This window comes from Hipposideros armiger, unplaced genomic scaffold (assembly GCF_001890085.2).
Source record: "Hipposideros armiger isolate ML-2016 unplaced genomic scaffold, ASM189008v1 scaffold_56, whole genome shotgun sequence".
Lineage (NCBI taxonomy): Eukaryota > Metazoa > Chordata > Mammalia > Chiroptera > Hipposideridae > Hipposideros > Hipposideros armiger.
Genome location: NW_017731406.1, coordinates 2,619,629 through 2,635,116, shown reverse-complemented (window position 1 = coordinate 2,635,116; position 15,488 = coordinate 2,619,629). Strand labels below are relative to the sequence as shown.

The following is a 15,488-nucleotide window of genomic DNA, read 5'->3' as shown; positions in this document are numbered from 1 at the left end:
TTCAATAAATTATCTGGCATCCAATTCAGGCATTTTTTTTTACATGCTTTGCTCTGTTAATAGAAAACTAAACTAAGGGGTTTGTTTCTTGTTTCTATTGCCATAGGTGGTGATTTCTGAACTTATAACTGTGTGAGAAAAATAGTTTTCTATATCCTCAGAAAAAACCTTTAAGCGTTCACAAAACCCTCTAAGAGGATTTTACTGCTGCTGGGTTCACTCTTGTGATCAAAATCCAGTAAAACAAAAATGATATAATGAAGTAAGGGAAATATGCCTCCACTATGGGCTGACTCAGAACCTCCATTTCAGAAGAGCACTGAACCTGACTGACATTAAGGTGGTTAAAGAGCAAATAGTCCTCAGAGTAACAAAACATCAAAATGACTTTGCAATACTTACATTATTAGGCTTCTTCAGTGCTTACTGAATAGTTCCAAATTCACCTGAGAATTGTAATTAAAAAATCAGTTGTTCAGTTTCTCAAAAATGGAGCTTATATACTTACAATACGGGTACTGTATATTTTTCTGTATGTACTACATAGTGCACAAGTTGTTTTTTTAAAAAAGCCAACTACTCCACTCATAGTATACATAAAGATGAAGTATTTTAAAGCTTCACATGAATTGCAACACAAATTTCCATTGCACCCTTCCAGTTGCACAAGGAAACATTCCAGAACATGGATGCTGCATCTCAACAAACAACACAGATTTGCTACTCCAACATAGATCGAACTTCAGATATTTGGAGCTGTTTTCTAAGATAGTCTAGAGAATTTTCAGGAATTCCATGCATCTGAAATCAAACCGTGTATGTATATGTCTATTTATATATAAAATCTTTCAAATAGGTTATGAAAATGTGATCAAAATTCCCTTATTATAAAGTCAAAGGTTTGCTTTTTAACATTTACTGATGTTAAAATCTTCCTTTAACATTTCTAGGGTTACAAACACAAAAGCACGAAGAAAAATCTGAAGTAAAGTAGTATGCACAAAAATGGAAATACAATTCAGGAGGCTCAAAAACAATAGCTAATTCCAGAATACCAGGAATTCAATTTTAAGTTTAGACTGTCTAATGTTCAGTTAACTTTTCTATAATGACTATCTCACACTTCAATATCTATTTTTATAACCACTTCAATATAATCAACTATTTAATTCTCATTTATGATATTTTCATGTGGAGGGCCCTGGAATGTTTTATAACTGATTTTTTGTTTTTAACAGGTATAATTAACATGCCTTAAAGCCACTTAAGTGTATAATTTAATGACTTTACTAAGTTTATAGAGTTATGCAACCATCACATAATCTGATTCCAGAACATTGCAACATGCCCCCCAAATTCCTCATGCTCACTTGCAGTCACTCCGTTTCCACGTCCAGTCACGAACAGCAATGTATTCTATTTTCTATAGATTTCCATTTTCTGGATATTTCATGAGCATGGCATCATACAATATGTGATCATTTACATCTGACTTCTCATAATGTTTTCAAGATTCACTCAAGTAGCAGTATCATCATTTTTTTCAGGATATGCTAAGTTTATTTACACATTATATGGATATGCTAAGTTTCTTTACACATTCACAATTTGATAAACATTTTACTCTTTCCACTTTTGAGCTATGATGAATAATACGGCCATAAACATTCATGTACAAGACATAGGTAATTTCTCTTGACAGCTCATTGAGGTAAATTTGCTCGGTCATATTGTAAAATGTTTAGCTTTTAAAGAGGCAGCCAAACTGTCTTCTAAAGCAGCTGGACATTTTACATTCCCATTATTATGTATGAAGGTTGTTTCTCCACAATCCTCACCAACACTTAAGATTGTCAATTTTTATTATAGTCCCTCAAGTGGGTTTGAAGAAGTATGTGATTATGGTTTTAATTTTCATTTCCCTAGTGACTAATGATATTATCAACCTTTTCATGTACTTATTGACTATTTTTATATCTTTGCTGAAATCTCTATTCGTATCTTTCCCTTATTTTTTAGTTGGGTTACTTGTTTTCTTATAATTGAGCTATAAATATTTCTTATTTACTTATTAGTTTCAGGTATACAAAAACAACATAGTGATTAGACATGTATACACCTCCCAAGTGATAACCACAACAAGTCTCCTACCCATCTAACACCACCACCGAGGTGTCCCTCTCAGTGTCAAACCAGTACCTGTGGCTTTGGGTCAGCCTATTTTGCATTTCCACCCTCCCCTACCAGTCTCAATGTGGATTCTTCTTTATTTTCTTGGTTATAGGGGTTCTGTTCAGTTAGTCTTCAGATGATTCTTGAAATTGATTGTTCTATATAATTCAGTTGTAATTTTGATGTGATCCTGGGAGGCAGCAGGCACAGCGTTTATCTACTCTTCCATCTTGGATGTTCTCCTCCTTATATATTTTTAATTCAAGCTCAGTAATGAGTGTTACACGATTTGAAAATCTTTTCTCCCAGTTTGTGGCTTTCGTTTTCACTTTCTCAATGGTGTCTTGAAATGCAAAAGTTTTAATTTTGATGAAGTCTAATATACAGTAATTTTCCTTTATTACTTCTGCTTTTGATGTCCTGTATTTAGATACGTCTTATATTTAAATAAATGACTACTAATTCAAATAAGCTGATACATTTTTGGCTGACTCATATGTGGTCACAAAGATACACCAAGGTTATTATGCAAATGCCTATTGGGGAAACCAACTAAATATAGTGACTCTATAGTTTTTTTCTGAATTTTCAAAGAAGTACTTTCCCAATCATTCTAAAGACCAAATAACAGATTTGAACTCTAAGTTGCCATAAACTCCACAGACTGTGAAAAGCTCCCTGGTCCCTTAAATGCTGGAGTATCTCAGGGCTTTTAGTGTTGGCCTCCTGTGGCTTTTCCCTTTATTGTGTGGGACATCTTACACTTTCCTGCCTCCAGGCTACACCTGAAACTTCTACCCCCAGAACAACCTGTGTTTACCTTTGTAAACACAGTTGGTATTGATTGTATACTTGAATCTTTTCTGTGCTTTGCACAAACCTCTGTAATTCTCTAACTCTACAACTGTTCTTTCTGTGATCAGCTTTATCTTTCTCTGTGGGTTATAATTGGAGTGGGATTGATATGGATACAAGGATACTGTATTTACATTACAACGAAGCTTGTGTTTACAGGCATATCAACATCCCAATGTTAGTTCATAAACTACTCTATTCACCCTTGTATCCAGAAATCCTAATACAGTGCCTGGCATGTAAAAGGGTTCAATAATGTTTGTTGCATAGCAAAAAAGGGCCCAAATTTCCAACCTCACTTCCTATGATATGTCTCCATGTAAACAGTATACCAGCTACCCCACTGTTGCCCTTAAAACAAATCTAAGTTTTTGTGCTTACTGTTTTCTCTGCCTGAGATACTGATATCCCCCTTCTCTGTCTGACGCTCATTTCATGTTGGCTGAATGCTTGAAAACACTAAATTTATATAAGTGCTACACTCTTCCTTAAGCTCTGTCTCTGAAAAACCTAGGAATGGATATTAAAGGTAGAATAGACAACTTATTGGGGAACAATATCTACAGAGAGAAGGCACAGCTAATTTGGATATTAAACTGTCAGGGTAAAATAATGAAGCCTTGATTACAAGATATTAAAAGAACAAAACAAGTTTGTATAGTTGACTGCAGGCCAAAAATCCACTTGGTGAAAGGATGAAGTAGATATTGGCAGACGGAAAAAAAAATGCAAGATAAGGATTATTGCTCCCCACATTCATAGAAGTATTGGGAACTGTACTGTTCAGAATTCTAAAGCCTGCCAGTTGCATGAACAAGTCAACGAAAAAAGCAAAAAAACTGGACGGCATAAACGCTTTGTATTTGCATTGTTGACTCAGTATCACTTAATGAAGACAATAGTTCCAGCCAGAAATAAATCATTGCCAATGGAAACAGGGAAAAGCCTCAAATTAATTTATAACCGAATACTGATTCACCATATATATTTCTCATCAACAGCCACAATGTTCATCTTCATCTTTCTGTTTTGGTCCAGAAAACATCCTTTTAAATTTGTATTTGTTTTCTTAATCTCTCATTCCTCCAGTTCTAGGTGTTACCTAAGACATCTCTTGTCTTAGTACCCGAGCCAAGTATTTCATTGGAGCAGCATTAGCCTTCCTTTGTTAATCTCTGCCAGAATATTCTCAATACCACCCCAGTTGGTATTGATTGTATACTTGAATCTTTTCTGTGCTTTGCACAAACCTCTGTAATTCTCTAACTCTGTAACTGTTCTTTGTGTGATCAGCTTTATCTTTCTCTGTGGGCTATAATTGGAGTGGGATTGATATGGCTACAAGGATTCTATGTTTAGATTTTAAAACATGTTCTCCTTTATAAAGTCAGAAATTATGCTCATAAAATAATCACAACTGGAAATTACCGGTCAGCATATTTATATCTAGAGGAGATATGTGAAAAATTGTGAGCAAAAAAAAGTACTGCAAAAATAAAACCTATACTCAGTACAGTATTTCTTAGGCTAAAGATCCAGAGTTTGAATAGATAAAATATACATGTTTCCTGGACCCAGCAAAAATAACTAAAAAGAAGTTCACATTAAATAGGATATGAATAAAGTAATCAGACCTTCTTTGTAAATCTTCAATGAGCATTTTATTCACTGACTTCTCTATAGTGTATGAGTTTCTCTTAATATCTATTCATATTTACGTCTGTACAACAATATCTAAGCTCTACATTTGTATGATTCATATGCAAGCACAGTTACCTTAATGACACTTACAAATTCATGTATAAGCAATATAGATTCCAGTAATTCAAGAAAAAATCTGAATCCAAGCTGATGGAGTAGGTAAACGCTGTGCTTGCCTCATCCTGTGAATACTTCAAAATTACAACTAAATTATAGAGAGATCAACATGGAGAACCATCTGAAATCTAGCTGAACAGAAGTTTTATAACAGAGGATAAAAAAAGAAAAAGCCACGTCAAGACTGGTCGGAGGGGTAGAGACACAAAATGGGCTGGCCCCAAACCTCCATGCGGCAGATGAAAACTGGGAGGAATATCTCAGTCACAGAGGTTCCCCAAGAAGGAGAAAGTGATGCCAGCTCCACACCAAGTCCCCCAACCCAGAGTACTGGTGTTGGGGGGAGGAGCCCCCACAACACCTGGCTGTGTAAAACAGTGGGGATTCTGACCATCTGGGTGGGATCCAAGGCTGCAGGAAACCCAGATGTCCTCTTAAAGGGCCCACATTAACTCACTTGTGGGCACTCACCCTGGGCTCCAGTGGAGGGACAGTGATTCAGGGGATCTTAGAGACAAACGGGAAGCAGACTGAGGTGTGTGGCTGTGGGTGAGGGCTGGAAGATAGTCCCCATTTTTCTTGTGTGGCGTTCTCCTCCTGTGTAGCCAGCAGGCAGGTGCCATCTTTCCTGTGGTGAGTGCACCCCCAAGCCCATGGCCAAATCAAAAAATGACTTGGTCTGGTGAGCTCTGCTTGGTCCACCCTGGTGACTCACTGAGACCCTGCCACATCTAACTCTACACCTCACGAGGCTTTATCAGCAGCTAAACCTTACAGGAGCCAGCAACCAGCAGCAGGCGTTGGTGTGTCCTGGCTTTTTGCAGAGCTACCCCAGGCCTGGTACTGCTGACAGCCATCCTTAGTTCACCATGTGGCCTCTCCCACATGCCTCAAGGTCCATAAAAAAGCAGTGAAAACTGTGGGTCACTTTATAGCTCCTACCAAGTAGTCCCTGACCGGTCACAGGCAGTGGCTGATCTGGGCCTGCACCAGAGTCCCTCCTAAGACGTCCCAGAGCCAACATACTTGGAATTTGACTTCACCACAGCAGATCACGGCCCAATTAGCCCCATAAATGGCATACCCAAAGGGTGGCCTCAACAGGCACCAGAGCCTGCTAGGGGGAATCCTGCTCTGTGTGGTAAGCCCCTTGTACAGCAGCCCATAAGCTGTGCAAGAGGCCAAACCCCACAGCTAGTCAGCCTGGGGGTCAATTCCACTCACTGACGTGCCAATAGCAATCAAGGCTCAAATATAACAGGAGGGCACATACAACCCACACAAGGGACACTCCTGGAGCACTTAGCACAGGTGACCAGGGAGATTCTGCCACTTGGTCCCACAGGTCCCACAGGGAACCTGCTACATAAGGCCAACTGGCAAGCCTGCAAGACATAGCAGATCTACCTAATACATAGAAACAAACACAGAAAGTCAGTCAAAATGAGGCAACAAAGAAATACATCCCAAATGAAAGAACAGGAGAAAACTCCAGAAAAAGAACTAAAGAAAATGGAGGCAGGCAACCTACCAGAGACAGTGTTCAAAACACTGGTGATAAGGATGCTCAAGGAACTTAGTGAGAACTTCAACAAAGAAACAGCAAGCATAAAAAAGGACATAGAAACCACAAAAAAGAACCAGTCAGAAGTGAAAAATACAATAACTGAAATGAAGAATGCACTAGAAGGAATCACCAGCAGATTAGATGAAGAAGAGAATTGAATCAACAATTTGAAAGACAAGGTAGCATAAAACACCTGATTGGAAAAGCAAGAGGGAAAAAGATTAATAAAAAATGAGGATAGTTTAAGAGACCTCTGGGACAACATCAAGCATAACAACATTTGCATCATAGGGGTACCAGAACAAGAAGGGAGAAAGCAAGGTATTGAGAACCCATTTGAAGGAATAATGACTGAAAACTTTCCTAACCTGGCAAATGAAATAGACATACAAGCCCAGGAAGTTCAGAGAGTCCCAAACAAGATGAACCCAAACAGGCCCACACAAAGACATATTATAATTAAAATGGCAAAGGTTAAAGACAAAGAGAATCCTAAAAGCAGCAAGGGAAAGGCAACTAGTAACTTATAAGGGAGCTCCCATAAGACGATCACCTGGTTTCTCAACAGGAACTTTGCAGGCCAGAAGGGATTGGCAAGAAATATTCAAAATGACAAAAAAGCAAGAATCTACAACTAAGACTACTCTACACAGCAAGGCTGTCTTTTAAAATCGAAGTACAGATAAAGAGCTTCCCAGACAAGAATAAGCTAAAGGAGTTCATCACCAACAAACCTGTATTACAAGGAATGTTAGAGGGACTTCAAGATGAAAAAAATCCCTCAAAAGTATGAATAATACAATGGCAATAGCTATACATCCATCAACACTTACTTTTAATATAAATGGATTCAATGCTCCATTCAAAAGACATAGGAGGGCTGAATGGATAAGAAAGCAAAATCTTTACATATGCTTTCTACAAAAGAATCACTTCAAATTGAAAAGACACACATACTGAAAGTAAAGGAATGGAAAAAGTTAGTTTATGAAAATGGAAATGGGAAAAAAAAAGGTGGGGTGGCAATACTTATACCAAACAAAACAGACTTTAAAACAAAGGTTGTAACAAGAGACAAAGAAGGGCCCAGTAATCGCACTTCTGGGTATTTATCCGAAGAAACCCAAAGTGCTACATTGCAGGGACATATACATCCATATGTTCATTGCAGCATTGTTTACAATGGCCAAGATGTGGAGGCAACCTGGGTCTCCATCAATAGATGAATGGATAAAGAGGAGTTGGCACATATATACAATGGAATATTCCTTGGCCATGGAAGGGAATGGGATCTTGCCATCTGAGGCTGCATGGGTGGACCTGGAGGGTATTGTGCTCAATGGAGTATGTCAGACAGAGAAAGACAGATGCAATGTGATTTTGTTTATATGTGGAATCTAAAGAACAAAATAAACAAACAAACAAAACAGAAACACACTCATAGATACAGAGAACATTTTGATAATTGCCAGATGGAAGGGGGTTTGCGGGGACTGGGTGAGAAAGGGGAAGGGATTAAGAAGTACAAATTGGTTGTTACAAATTAGTCATGGGGATATAGGGTATAGCATAAGGAATAGAGTCAATAACATTGAAATAACTATATATGGTTTCAGATGGGTACTAGACTTATCAGGGTGATAGATGGGAAGGGGGTTGGGGGATAGGGTGAAACAGGTGAAGGGATTAAGAAGTACAAATTGACAGTTACAAAATAGTCATGGGGATGTAAAGTAAAGCATAGGGAATATAGTCAATAATATGGTAATAGCTATGTATAGTGCCAGGTGGGTACTAGATTAGTCAGGGGAATCACTTCTTAAATTATACAAATGTCTAAGCACTATGCTGTACACCTGAAATTAATATAAAATAATACTGAATGTTAACTGTAAATGCAAAATTAAACAGGGGAGGAAAAGGTGAAGGGGAATAAGAGGGCCATATTTCCAGGTATAAAACAAATAAGTCATGGGGATATAATGTACAGGATAGGGAATATAGTCAATAATATTGTAATAACATGGTACAGTGTCACATGGTTGCTGGACTTATGGTGGTCACTTCTTGAGGTATGTAAATGTTGAATAACTATGGTGTACACCTGAAAGTGATATCATGTTGTATGTTAGCTATATTTTTCATAAAAATCTTTTTAAAAATCCTATGCAACTAATTGCTATTATAAAGAAAAGAAAATGAGTTGGCAGTTAAGAGTCCTTTTCCCTCTACCAAAAGTTAGTCACAAAAATAAATAACTAAATGACGGAAAAACAACAAAATAAGCTACAAACTTTATGAATTTTAATTGAACTCAACAGGTGTAGAGAACTCTGACCTGCATGCAAAAAAAAAAAAAGTCAGTTTTGGAATTTGTCTTTTTATTTGTTCATCCATATGACACCCCCAATTCTTTGCCATGACACTAGCTAATTAGGAGATGAAGAGGGTGTCATGGTCAGAGAAATGGTCCCCCTACTCCTTTAGTTCTAACTGGTCGAATTAATTCAAATAACATATAACAGATATGCAGGAGAAAGTAAAAATTTTAGTACACATGCATGGGGATTTCACATAAGTATGAAAATTCCAAAGACACTGAGGCATCAATGGGTATGTAAGACATTTTTGGCCAAAGGAAAAAGTGAGGGACAGAGTATTAGATTTCAGAAGTGAGAATGGGTAATTTACAGATAGTTGAGGTAGAATGGAATATACATGGCAAGAAAATTCTTACTGGGCAACTCAGAAACAATGGGACACACGGGCTATCTAGCCAACAGGCTTGGCATCTTCCTGACTAATGTTAGGTTGAAAATTATGAAGGTGATTAAGCCAAGGCTCCCTTCCTGATACAGGATTCTAGGGGGAGCATCAAAATTTCTTTCGGAGCCTTGTTTCTTAGTAAATAGTTTAAAGTCAAGATCTCAAAAGACAGCTTCAGGGTGGCAAAAATGTTGGCTCCCTTCAAAGGAAAAAGGGAAATACAAGGTCACACTGTTGTTCCAGTATTCTCCAGGCTATGCTTAGGTGCTTGGGAAATGGGTTCCCATTCTTTCTGTGGTAGAGCCTACCGAAACCAGCAGGAAGCCTTTAGAGTACACAGTGGCAACACTGTAAAGAGGGAGGGACAAAGAATAATCCCAATAGCCTTTCCTTTACCACACATTGTTCAGTGCAGAGTGAAGGAAGAGAATGAGTCTTCCTTTGTGCTAACCCTTCTTCTTTTATTTAAACCTTTAAAGTGAGTCTGAGATTAGCATAATTGAATTGCCTATTTTAAGCAGTATTCCCAAGAGAAATGCATGTTTTAATACCTAACGCCTGTCTTGTCAAGCAGTTCTTGAAACTGCCAAGTGTGTGTGGTCTTCCTACAATCAGGCACATTTGGCTTCTTTGCAGATGGAAAAAAAAAAGAAAGGTTTTTTAAATGAGCCTCATCTAGGCAGAAGTCCAGCAGCTGGATTCAGCTGTTAAAAACTTTTTATGTCAAATTAATTTTTAATCTATTTCCAATGTACTACATTCAGTTAGATCACTATTTGGATACACTCACAGTTAGTGGAGAACAGAATTTCCTAAATGATCATTTTTCAAACTATCTGCAAGCAGTCGCAACTTAATTTAAGTAATGGGCACTGGCAGTTTCAATGGAAAATGAAGAGCAAAAAGAATAAAGGAAATTTCATTTTATCAAACAACCAACTAGATCAAGTATGTCAAACACATGCATTTTCATTTCACTAAAGAGAACAGGTTCAACAGAGCATTAAAGAACATATTACCACAGAGACAGGTCTATGCCAGCATATCAAATCAGGATACATCCAGGCTACCTTTCTGATTTATGAGTCCCTCCGCATCTTTCTGCCAAGGTTGAGTCCTATGATAAGAGAGGCAGATTAATTCTAAAGGCATATGTCATCCTTCATCTTATCCCCTATTCTCCAACAATTATAAATGAGATACCAATGTCTAAGGGGCGATCAAATTAAGAGCTATAAATATTGCAGGCATGATCTAGATCACAGTAAAACAAACCCAAATTGGCATCCCATGTTCCCTACAATACAAAAATTATGATAGCCTGCATGTATTACAGCACGTGGTCCATCTACCCACGAGCAGCAAATCCTTATATTATATCCCTAGCTTCTGTGCCATTTATTCTTTGATTTACAGTGTTTATTTCTACAGGCATTCCACATTTGCAAAATACCTTTGGTAACCAGGTACCTAACATTCATTCACTTATTCATGTCTCAACAAAGAAATCTCCAGTTGCTCCAATTCTATAATATATGTATTTTGAGTCAACATGGAATAAGAATAAATTACTAGTCAGAATTATTGTTACTGCACTGTTCCATAAGGAAAGTTAACATTAGGAATCTGATGGCAGTATTTCAGTACCTAAAATATATTAAGTTGTGTGAGATCATTGCCATGGAAAACGAAAGCTAAATAGCATAGGTTTTAATTTCTTCAGACATTACAGTGGAAAGGAATTATTCTGAAACATTTCAGACCACTGAAGATCACAGAGCATGTGTGTGGGAGGAGAGTACCTCAATGAGAGTAATTCTTTTCATTAGGGGACCAGGAGTAGATACAATCTTTTTAAAAATGTTCCTTTTTACCGCCTCAAAAGTATTTACAGTAACAATGCAGTTGTCTCTCATGTATCAAGATGACACTATTTACCCAAAATCAGAAGGTGAAATGCTTTGAATAGTGTATCCAGAAGTGAGGATAATCTTTTCACTGATTCACTGACATTTCCAGACCCAGCAGCCCCTTGCAATCAGGAGCAGGCATTTGCAAGGCCGAGGACTGGGGTGATAGGTGCAACTTGCAGCCAAGTAACTGAATAAAGCTAAACAGCCCACACAGGGGTCAAAAATATGATGTCAGCCATGGCCTAAAAATAGCCACAGGTAAATAACTAGCCATCAAGGTGCCTCATTAGTTTAGAAACGCACACAGGGTGTAATTTCCCTTAGATTTTCATTCTAGTGAAAGTAGAAGCTGAAAGGAGCTCTGGCTACTCTGTGGTTATCTCAGTTGGTTTACAAGTGACCCAGACATAAGGAAATTTCAAACTTGCAGTTTCTTCCATAGAAAAGATAGGTCAGAGCTCCAAAATTGTGCAATAAGACATTAGGAAGTAACCTGCAACAGGTTTATCCTCCCAGAGGCCAGTTAGATGAAGGATTTTAAAAATTGTGGCCCTCAGAAGTCCACTGCTTAGTTTATTTCAACAAGCATTGAATGAGTTCTTTTTTTTAATGTGCCAAATATTATACGTATTATACCATGTGTTGAGGCCTGTAAGTATGCCACTGTGCCTGTCCATGACCAACACATTTGTAAGCTTCTTGACAAAAATGTCTAAGACGGTGTGACAGGTTCATAGAGGGGAGTCTGTTAGAAACGTCTATAAGAGTTGGGCAGATGGAATGGGAACGGAGTGTTTGGCTGAGGAGAAAACAAAGGCATTTGGGGAAGAATGTTCAGAATGAACAAGGGCTTGAGGATGTGGAACAGCATCTAAAAGGTGGGAGCAGTTGAGGCTTCAAACAGCTTATAATTAAAGTGTGAGCCAGGGACTTTTTTCCTAAAGGTTTTAGTTTTACCTTTGTTGTGAAATGATTTATTTTCCCTATAGTTTAATTTCATTGAGGTTTTTTAAAAAAATGCAGTTCCCGGGCCGGCCGAGTGGCTCAGTTGGTTAAGAGCTCGCTCAAGAGTTTGAGCTCTGAGCAACAGCGGTTCGAGTCCAGCCCGAGCTGAGCAGCCGCTGAGCTGCCAACAGGTGGCAGGATGGCTCAGCTAAAAAAAAAAAATGCAGTTCCCTTTTATTTATCTCCAAATGATGGTGAGTACATGTTTGCTGACAGAATAAGCAGGCATTATTATCAACAGGATTTTTGTTTTAGAAATGAGTAATTGCGGAAATTCATTGAGTGCTAGTATATACGGAGCCCATGGGGAGGTGCTGTGGAGGAATTAAAAAGCCCTTCCCCACAAAAGCTAATACAGTTGACTCCTGAACATGGGGGGGGGGCGGCAGGGCGGGAGGTTTAGAGATGCTCACTGCCCACATAGTTCAAAATCTTTGCATAACTTAACTCCTCCATTCCCATATGCAGATTCCCAACTGCTGGTTGACCGCTGAACAATGGACGTTTGAAATGTACAGGTTTGAAAAAGATCCACATAATAAGTAAACTCACCCAGTTCAAACCCCAGTGGTTCAAGGGTCAACTGTATTTGAAGGAAAGAGACAAACACAAATTACTAGATTATATTGTATAGATAATGACCCAAGGTGAAAGCAGCCAAATTGAGCATTGAAAATTTGACCCTTGGGGTGGCCTGTTAGCTCAGTTGGTTAGAGTGTGGTGCTGATAACACCAAGGTTGCTGGTTCGATCCCCACATGGGCCACTGTGAGCTGTGCTCTCCTTATTAAAGAAAGAAAGAAAGAGAGAGGGGGGGGGAGAAAAAAAAGAAAAGAAAAAAGAAAATTTGACACTTTGGTTTTCAGATTCAAGGAGAGGTTAAGTTAATATTAAATACCATCTCAATAATCTGGACAGTTCTGACAAATCCTATCTGCACTGACTGATGGTGCCTGAAATGCAAATAACTGACAGAAAAATTCCTTATACTTATTTTAACTATAAACAGATGTATAAAAATATAACAACATCAATGCTTTCAAATATTGTTTTAGAGAAATGGACAAGCAAAATGTGCTATATCCATGCAATGGAATATTATTCGGCTGTAAAAATGAATGAAATACTGAAACATGCCACGACAAGGATGAATATTGAAAACATTGGGCTAAGTGAAATAAGTCAGACACAAAAGGCCACAGATTGTATGATCTGGGAGGGTTGAGGGGGAAATGAGGAGTGACTGATTAATGGGGTACAGAATTTCTTTTGGGGGGACAAACCGTTTCTAAAATTCGATGGTGGTAATTAGATTGTAGCAATCAGACAACTCTGTAAATACATGAAAAACTTTAGAAGGATGAATTATATGGTATGTAAATTATATCTCAACATGGTTATTATTTTTAAAAAATATTACTTTAGACCCCTTTAGCATAGGAACATGCTTTCTTTGTAATCTACAACTTAGTTCAACATAGCTATTTTTTAAAATGTTACTTTCACCCCTTCAGCACAGAAACGTGCTTTCCCTGTAATCTACCTCCCTCACCTCATTTTCCATCCCTGCCCCGAAACACACCAATGGAATGCAAAAGTTACCTAAATGATTAGGTGGCTATTTAGACAGGCAAGGTCCGTCTTGAATGAACAAACGAGTTTAACAAAACTTGAAAGTGCTACAACCTGAAGAGAACAAGACTAGGAGTTGCTGGTACTCACGTCAAACTTTCCTTTTCAGGGACAGATGCCTTAAAGGTGCAAAACAAAAACAAACAAACAAACAAAACACGCCCAGAAGCAAACCAACTTCTGTGGGGCAACTAGAGCTTTGGCAAAACCAGGAACTCTCCTCACTGCCCATTTCAGAATTCAAACCACTCACGTCCGTGGTGCCATTATCATGGCTTTACATCATCACGTTTATTGTGACGCTATCCCATCACCTCTGCCGCCAATTCCCATAACCCCCCTTGCTGACTGTTGAGGCTCAGGCGTGAAGACAGGCGCCATCTTGCCGCTCGTTCGCACAATGGACGCTGCCTGCTCCAGCATGAGCGAACGCAATGATCCGAACCTGCTCCCTGAGGGCTTCAAAATCGATATCAGCAAGAACCAGCCGGTTGCCAATAAAATGTTCATCGGCGGTATCTCCTATATCAGTAAGCAAGCTCTTCTTGAATACTTGTCTCAATTTGGCGAGATCCTCGATTTTATTGTTAAAATCCACCCAAGCACTGGAATACCCAGAGGTTTTGGGTTTGTGCTTTTCAAAGATAATGCCGCTGTTGAAAAGGTGCTCCAAGTGAAAGAGCACAGAGTGTGTGGCAAGGCAATCGGGCTTAGAAGAGCTAACAACACAGCATCGAAGTTCCGTCCCAAAAAGGTTTTTGTGGGTGGGGTGAACCCTCGAATGCCTGAAGAAAAAATCAGAGCATACTTTGGGACATTTGGCGTGATTACCAATATTGAGTTTCCCGTGTATCCAAATACAAATAAAAGACGAGCTTTCTGCTTTATCTCATATACTGAGGAAACCGCAGCGAGGAGTGTGTTAGAAAACAAGTACCATTACATCGGCGCCGCGCGGTGTGAAGTGAAACTTGCATACCGTAATGAAAATCCGAGGCTGCAAATGCTGACCGAAACAGCTGCTCCCGTTTCCGAGGAAGGGAACGAGGAAGGGAACGAGGAAGGGAACGCCGGGGAAGACGGCGAGTTGCCCGCAAACCCAGATGCTGGCAGAGTCGACCAAAATGTTTGTGGGGCGGATGGAGGTGGCGAGAGGCCTTCTACAGCGCTTGTTCCTGTTCCTCCTGTTCCTCCTGCTCCGTATGCAGCCTGCAACCAAGGCTTTGCTTTTCCTGCTGGAAGCTATGTCAGCTACTACAATGTCTACACTAACCAGCGAGTGTTTAATCCCTACAGCGGGCAGTATTTTCTTGGATATAACTATGGAGCCCATCCGATTGGAACTCCGTTTACTTATTGCAATGGACAGATAAACCCAGTGGCTCCCTTTGGTACTTGTGTCCAAATTTACCAACTTTACTGAAGACGAAGGATGAAGCCATCCCTGCAGGACCACTGTGTCCTAGAATGAAAAGTTGTGTTACTGTTAAGAAATGACTGTTTTGAAAGACGTTATCACTGTTTCTTCTTCAGTAGTTTCCAGTTGAACATTTTCCAGTTGGACCAGTTTTATTCCCATGACTTTCTAACATTGGAGCGACAAGATAGCACAAGGAGTTGAAACTTTGCAGTTAAAATAAAAGTTAACCTTTTCTCAAAAATAAATGTTTATTATTCTATATGAGACTGTAGTGGCTTTTATTTTAGGTTGGTGCTTTGTTTATTTGGTGAACAGAGTGGGAGAATTTTTGGTCCAGTATG

At 38.9% G+C, this 15,488-nt stretch overlaps 1 non-coding gene and 1 pseudogene across 1 annotated transcript; both read left to right on the top strand.

The window, feature by feature from the left end:
- Positions 1 to 12,787: 12,787 nt before the first annotated feature.
- TRNAI-GAU (transfer RNA isoleucine (anticodon GAU)) lies at positions 12,788 to 12,861 on the top strand. The gene has a single exon. It is a non-coding gene; the product is annotated as a tRNA-Ile (tRNA).
- A 1,266-nt stretch (positions 12,862 to 14,127) lies between these two features.
- On the top strand, positions 14,128 to 15,150 carry LOC109381951 (heterogeneous nuclear ribonucleoprotein D-like pseudogene; annotated as a pseudogene).
- Positions 15,151 to 15,488: the final 338 nt, after the last annotated feature.